The sequence below is a fragment of the Caretta caretta genome, chromosome 10 (genome assembly GCF_965140235.1).
Source record: "Caretta caretta isolate rCarCar2 chromosome 10, rCarCar1.hap1, whole genome shotgun sequence".
NCBI classification, from domain to species: Eukaryota; Metazoa; Chordata; order Testudines; family Cheloniidae; genus Caretta; species Caretta caretta.
In genome coordinates, this window is record NC_134215.1 from 49656680 (window position 1) to 49664634 (window position 7955).

Here is a 7955-nt window from a genome sequence, read left to right on the forward strand (position 1 = left end):
CACTAGAAATTGTGACTGGGAAAACTAAATTCCACTCTATGTGCCTGACATTTGAAATAGTTCCTAAGTGATCGGCATGTTTAATTATGAGCCCTCAGATTCCCATGAACTTCCCCAAATCCTGCAAAATCAAAACCTTTTTGAATAGTTTAATCTGTCTTCTCAGCAGCTGAAGAGTGTAATTATTTTGTTTACGTGATTTAAATGGATTAAATAGTATGAACAGTTAACTACATCACATTTATGTGATCCCATAAAAAGTCTAGTAGAAAAGAATTAGTCTTTGGTTTTATTAATGCACTAATGCAGGTTCAAATGGACATCACTATGGATCAAAGAACTCAGAGAACAGACAGCCATTTTGTTGTCTCAGTCCTTTTCCAGCCACACAAATGAGGTCAACAGATGTGAGGATAGCATTGTGTAGTCTCAAAATGACTTTGGGAACTAGAGTGTGAAATGTCTGTAGATTTTGAACATCATTTTTTCCTTAGATGATAATCCAGATCCCTGTTAGAGACAACAGCTCCCTCTAATTTACCACCCCCACACTTTTACAAGTTTATCCTGGAAGCCCCATGTCATCGTCCCCATCCTTTCACATGCAGAGAACTGTAGCAACTCTCTTCAAAGCCACACGAGGGCCCCTTAATCAGAGAGAGGAGTCATAATTGATGTGAGGGCTATATTCTTCTACATCAAGGTCCAGTTATAGCACTTCAGCCCCACCTAACCTCTACTAATCTGGAAGGCATCAAAATAGGAACCCAAACCGCCAAGTGGCAGAGCAGTACTGTATTATTATTTATTATTATAATCATAATAGCCACTATGGGGACCCACTCTGCTAGGCACACCCATAGTAAGCAATGGTCCCTGAGTTAAAGAGTTTACAGTCTAAATAAACCAGACAAGAGTGCAGGAAGTATTACTATCTCTGTTTACGGATCTTGCTTAGGGCTTGTCTACATGGGGAACTTATTCCAAAATAAGGTGAGAATTGTTATAGCTTTTCTGGAGTAACTCCCCATATGGACCCTTTATTCCAGAATAAGAGTGTTCTAGTCAATTTTCCCATGGAGACAGGCACCCATTACTGTAGTAACTGAGGCCCAGATCCACAAAAGGACTTAGATGCTGTAACATTCAGCATTGCAGCATGTAGAATATCACAGGAACAACTCTACAATCTACAAAGTCTGAGTTAGGCACTTAGGTGCCTACACAATGAATGGGGAGAGATAAGTGCCTTAGAATACGATCCACAAAACCAGCATGCTATGGAGGGAGCCACCTAAACTAGCCAATGGGAAACACTAGCAGAAAGAGTGTGTACTAAGCCCTGACCCCTCTTGCAGTTCCGTGCCTAAGTCCTGCTGCAGGGAGGTCCGTATCGCTGCTTGTGATTCACAAACTGGAGAAAAATAGGCATTCAGAGGCCTAAGTTGCATGTAGGGCCTCATCTGATAGGCATTCTTAGAGGCTGTCTACTGGATTGGGACCCTCAGGTGTGTTCACAGAAAATAGCTGGGGAGAGAGAAAGAGGACCTCCCTAATAAATTATAACCTTTAGCCTCATGGTTAGCATACTCACCCACCGTGTATAAGGCCACTGGTTCAAGTCCCCCTTGCCTGATGGAAGTGTTGCCGGCACCCAGTGCCAAGAGGCAAAACAACAGCAGGGGTTTGTTACCCGGTGTGCTTTACTTAATAATTATAACAGGGTGGAGAAGCAGAAAAGTTTATTTGAAGCTTTAAAAAGGTACAGGGAGAATAGAATTTTAAATTTTGTACACAGAGCAGGAAGTTATACAGGCTTTTATATATTTTTTTAGCATATTTATTTAATAGCAAGCTGCCCTAAGTATCCATATAGCCAGTCAATTCAGTTTCCAGCTAGTTTTCTTGTTTTTTGTATTATTTGTTAAACTATATATAAAGCTGCTTTATTTAGCATTGTTTTTTTATATTTGCCCTGTTTGGCCTTGTTTAGTTTCAGGCAGTTTGACTCTGCAACATATTGTTGCAGATCCTCAGCATAACTGCTGCGAGTGCCTCCAGGCGGGGGGGGGGCCAATGACACTTGGGCCTAGTACGCATAACTGCTGCGAATGCCTCCAGGCGGGGGGGCCAAGGACACTTGGGCCTAGTGCGAGGGGGCTTCATCGACACTAGTGGTCTTCCATCCCCTCGAGTTACCTAGTGGCCATGCCCCAGTGTCCCCAACAACTCCCTCCTTTGAGAACACTCAACAGCCTTGGCTCTGAGTTTTCTTACTTGGGCTACTTATTTTTTTATAATAGGACTTTGCATAAGCACTTTGTGATAGCCCTGAAGAGAATGACTTATTAACTTTTGCAAAAGGGCCCTGACACATGATACTGCACAGCATAATAGCATTAATATAAGCAATATAGGAAAGAGAAGTTTCAATAACAGGCTAAATAAACCACCAAGCCAAAACGATAAACCCCAGCCTGAAAACAAGGTTTGCAACCAATCGCTCTCGGGGGCAGTATAGGCAACCTGTGCTTCAGCTCAGGCATGGGCCTTAGCCTGTACCACCTTTTTATAGATTTTATAATTGCTATTATTTACATATATATAACATTGGGGCCCGACAAGGGCACAAACTCCTTCTTGGGATACCAAGAGATAGTTCAAAGCCAGCCTGTTTTGGAGGGAAAACGTCCTGAGCTGCTGTACCTTTTTATTTAATGTTTTTATTGCTGACTCTAAATTACTAACTGAGTCCTTTAACTTTAAGGCAACTTTTTTAAGTACATTTGCAGCCTTGCAGTATAGCGGCCTATGCATGCCATGGCTGGCCCGGTAAACAGTGGCGCTATTTCCAGTACAGAGCACCCTACAAGCTTCTCAGTTGTGAGGGAATTTTTTACATTGCCCTTTAATACCATAGTTAGTTGCCGCAGGGTTTTTTTTGTGTGTGACTTAACAGAGGTGTTTCGGGCATTTTTAATTTTTTTTTGGGGGGCAGTGTGGCAGTTATGGAAAGATGAGGAACGCCATGAGCTATATAACAGCTACCTGTCCAGTTGGCTGACAGCACCTTGTAAGCTTTTTGGCCACATACAAAATAGTGACCCGGTAGGGCCCAGTAAGGACTGTTTCTTAAGGGGATTCCTGGGATCTTTAAGGCTGCTTTGGCTGTTTTTTTAAACAGTTTATATGCCCCTAAGGGGGCATTCCATTTTTCTGATTGGGTACAAGCGGAGGCGTTTCTAACTGTGCCATTTAAATTATACTCGCCATAGGGACCACTACAAACCCACCATTGGCTTGCTACATTGGAGATATTAACTGGACGGCAAGTTATATTTTCAAACCTTTTTTTTTGTGGTAAGATTATTTCTAAGAGTTTCCCTAAAAGGGGAGGAACCATTACACCCACACTGCTGGCCTCCCCTTTTGGTCTTTATCCAATACCCTTCAGCCCACTGTGTAATAACACAGGAGCTTTTTCCCACAGGACACCCATAGTGATCAGATTGGTTTCGGGTAAAACATAATACTCCCTCAGTGAGTACTCCAACTGAATACTCCTGGTCCTGATAGGTGGCTTGCTGTAAAGAAGTCTTGTTCCAGAACAGCGAGTCCGTTCTTTCCTGCTCTTTGGTGGCGGCTAATTCTGCTAGGGTCAGGGGCAGCATGTCAAGGGGCATTCCGTTTTGGGGGACAGTGGAGTTGGAGCACATACCCAGCAATCAATCTGGTTTATTAAAGTAGCAACATGGTGCGCAAGCAAAACAAAGGAGTTATGATTCCGATATGCACAGTTTGGAAATACCAATGCAGAGAATAACAATGTTACCCAATTAATTATTACCAGAGTGTTTTTAATCCAGGGTCTTTAGTTCCTGGGTGGGCCCATTTTAGCATTAAGGTCCCCGCTATTTGTGTCTTTTAAATAGTAGCTTTAACCCAAGATTGTTACTAGATGAGGAGTCAGCAGGTTGGACGGTCCACTGTTCTGCTGACGAGGGGGCGGGTACTGCCTTCAGACAAGAGTGATGGATCCAGTTCTTGTGTCCCTCGATTTTTGCCGCTGTATGGGAGATCAGCAGGATGGTATAGGGTCCTTTCCACTTTTCCTGGAGAGGCTCGTCTTTCCAGGTACGAACAAGCACAGAGTCACCGGGCTGTAAGGAGTGGACGGGAGAGTCCAAGGGGAGAGGCTGGGAATCCTTGGTATACCTGTGAAGAGACAAGAGAACAGTAGACAGGGAACACATATACTGAGACAAAAAACCATTACCCAACTCCCATTCCCCTGACAGAACCGGGGTGCCATTCATAGGCCATGCCCTTCCAAACATAATTTCAAAGGGACTAAGCCCTAATTTACCCTTTGGGAGAATGTGGATACGGAGTAGGACGAGGGGCAAAGCATCAGGCCATCGCAGTGAGGCTTCTTGGCACACTTTTGAGAGATGCCGTTTAAGGGTCTGATTGGTACGCTCCACTACACCACTGGCTTGTGGTCTCCAGGGTGTATGGAGTTTCTAGGGGATCTGTAAAGCATTTGAGATGCTTTGGATGATTTTTGATGTGAAGTGTGTCCCGTTGTCAGATTCCATCCACAGGGGGAGTCCAAAGCAAGGAATGATCTCCTTAACAAACTTAAGGGCCACTGTTCTGGCAGTGCAATTACAGCATGGGAAGGCTTCTGGCCATCCGCTGAACCGATCCACTATGACAAGGAGATATTTGAACCATTGCGTCCAGGGAAACTCAGTAAAGTTTATTTGCCACACTTGTCCGGGGCCTGGAGTGGGTTATAGGGCAGCTGGTGGCACAGGATATCCTGGTCGGGGGTTATTTTTTTGGCAGACTAAGCAGTCCGCTTGTACCTGGGCAGCCAGGGGTCGGAGTCCGGAAGTGATAAAGTATTTTCCCATTAGTTGGATAAGTGCTTCCCTGCCAGCATGAGTGGTTTGATGTAGTTTCTGCAGCACTGGCCGAATCAGGCCCTTTGGTAAGAGGACCTTCCCTTCTGGGGAATGGAGCCATCCCTCCTTTCCTCGGAGACCGAGTTTGTCAGTTAGCTGTCTCTCCTCCCCAGAATACTGAGGGGTTGGAAGCTCCCCTACTGATGGGATAAAGGCATGCATATGGGCGTTCTCAGTGTGAGGGGATGGCAGGGTGGCAGCATGCTTAGCCTCTCTATCTGCCTGGGCGTTACTTCTGGCCACATCTTGATTTTCCCTTTGATGGGCTTTACAGTGTACCACAGCCACTTCCGAGGGGAGTTGTACGGCATCTAGGAGCTGGAGGATCTGGGGCCCGTACTTGACTGGGGAGCCTTGGGCTGTCAGCATTCCCCTCTGCTTCCATAGGCCAGCATGAGCATGTAGCACACCAAAAGCATACTTTGAATCAGTAAAAATGTTGACCCGCTTTTTTTTTTGACAGTTCAAGTGCACGGGTCAGGGCTATTAGTTCGGCAAGCTGGGCAGAGGTCCCAGCAGGCAAACCTTCAGCTTCCACAGTGTCATGGAGGGTCACAACAGCATAACCCACCCTCCTTTGGCCATTTATTACAGTACTGCTACCATCAGTGTACCACTCATAATCTGCATTTGGGAGGGGTACATCCTTTAAATCCGGACGGCTGGAGTACTGGGCATCCATGATTTTTAAACAGTCATGTTTCTGTTCCTCTGTTTCTGGCAAGAGGGTGGCTGGGTTAAGGGAGGGGCAAGGCTGTAAGGTGACTTCAGAGTTCTCTAACAGCTTAGCCTGATACCAAGCAATCCGAGCCTGGGTGAGCCAAAGCCCTTTTTTTGCATTCAATAAGGCTCGGACCATATGGGGAGTATAGATTTGCATAACCCCTTTCAATGTTAGCTTCTTGGCTTCCTCAAGCACTAGGGCAGTAGCTGCGACCAACCTTTGCAACCTGATCCAGTTGCTTAGAAAAATAAGCCACGGGACGTCTCCATGCTCCTAACAGCTGTGTGAGCACTTCTAGGGCCACCCCCTTTTGTTCATGTACATACAACTGAAACGGCTTAGAGAGATCCGGCAGGCCCAGAGCTGGGGCTTTTATTAACCTTTTTTTAAGATTTTAAATGCCCTGTCAGCCTCTGGGGTCCAATAGAAGGGGTCATGATCTGCTTCTTTTACATAGTCGTACAGGGGTTTAGCCCATAGTCCAAACTCTGGGATCCAGATCCTGCAAAAGCCTGCCATACCCAGAAATGCCCTGAGCCGCTTACAAGTGCTTGGGGTAGGGACTTGACAGATAGCTTCCTTTTTTTTTTGCTTGAAAGCTGACGCTCCCCTTGCCTTAGCTGTAACCTGATTCCTCTCCACCTCAGACAACAGGGTTCTCAGGAGGATATTACAGTTGTCCCAATCCGGCTTGTGACTATTGAGGCACTCCTCAAAGACTGAAATAAACCGGCTTGGGTTCATGGAGAATTCCCCAGCCTGTGTTTTAAAAGCTGCTAGGTCTATTGGATTGAATGGCACATGGGTGTAAACTTGCATAGTGGTAGTCTGACGTCCGTCTGCCCCTGGGCAAGCCACAACAGTCTCGATAATTAAAGGATAGAGTCCCACCGAGGGGGCAATCTCTGTAACCCGAGGCATCCTACCCCTATAAGGTGGGGGTGTGGGGGCCGAAGGGGACACCGGCTCTGCCATTACAGTGGGGGTGGGGGTCTGGGGACTAACATTAGCTACTACCGAACCAGTCGGAGTCAAATTACAGCTCTTCAGAATTACAACTCTGTTCTATTTTTTAAAGCTATAAATGCTTGTGCATACAAATGTTTATTTCATTTACTTATTTACTGACAAAACAAAACTAATTGAAGGATTGTGTTGTAATTAATTGACCCTTTGGTGGCCACCACTCCTGGTCCTCTAGTTGATATTGAGGCCAGTCAACTGTACAGAATCGTTTTAATTGACTTTTAGTCATCAGATTCGCACCAAATACCTTCCAGTTTGCTAGAATGCATTCTAGGGGCGTACACCGTGCCCTAACCCCCGAGCTCTGTCCCTGTCCCATACCTACAGGGTAACTCTGGGTGTCCCCAGGTTCCAACAGGGCATACAATCCGGATTTCAAAAGGTTCCTACCTTATTCAAGGGACCAGTTCCTCACCGTCACCCGCAGCTGCTCCTCCCCTATGTCCAAGGGACCGGTTCCTCACCGTTGCCCACAGCTTCTTCTCCACTATATGAGTGCATTGCACCGTTGTGCCCTCCGGGATCGATCAAATCGGATCTCCTCCGAGGCCCCCGATGAACTCACCGGTGCGCGCTGGGCGTCGGTTCTCGCCGCAATCCTCAACCTCCAGGAGGGGTCCGGGCAAGGCTAAATAGCAGCCTCGTCGCCCACCCAGGGACGCCAAAAGCTGTTGCCGGCACACAGTGCCGAGAGGCAAAACAACAGCAGGGGTTCGTTACCCAGTGTGCTTCACTTAATAATTACAATGGGGTGGAGAAGCAGAAAAGTTTATTTGAAGCTTTAAAAAGGTACAGGGAGAATAGAATTTTAAATTTTGTACACAGAGCAGGAAGTTACTCAGGCTTTTATACATTTTTTTTAGCATATTTATTTAATAGCAAGCTGCCCTAAGTATCCATATAGCCAGCCAATTCAGTTTCCAGCTAGTTTTCTTGTTTTTTGTATTATTTGTTAAACTATATATAAAGCTGCTTTATTTACCATTACTGAACAACAGCTTGAGTTGGTTCGCTACCCAGTGTGCTACACCCAATAATCACAACGGGGTGGAGAAGCAGAAAAGTTTATTTAAAGCTTCAAAAAGGTACAGGGAGATTTGAATCTCAAATCCTGTACACAGAGCAGGAAGTTACACAGGCTTTTATACATCCTTTTTCCCAGCATACTTATCCAATAGCAAGCTGCTCTAAGTATCCATATAGCCAGCCAATCCAATTCCCAGCTAGTTCCCTTG

General features: G+C 45.7%; 1 long non-coding RNA gene across 1 annotated transcript; it reads right to left on the reverse strand.

Annotated features, from left to right (window-relative positions):
• Positions 1-1725: 1725 nt before the first annotated feature.
• Positions 1726-7622, reverse strand: LOC125643582 (uncharacterized). The gene is made up of 2 exons (XR_007358754.2): positions 7111-7622; positions 1726-4215 (listed from the first exon to the last, which is right to left on the reverse strand). It is a non-coding gene; the product is annotated as an uncharacterized LOC125643582 (long non-coding RNA).
• Positions 7623-7955: the final 333 nt, after the last annotated feature.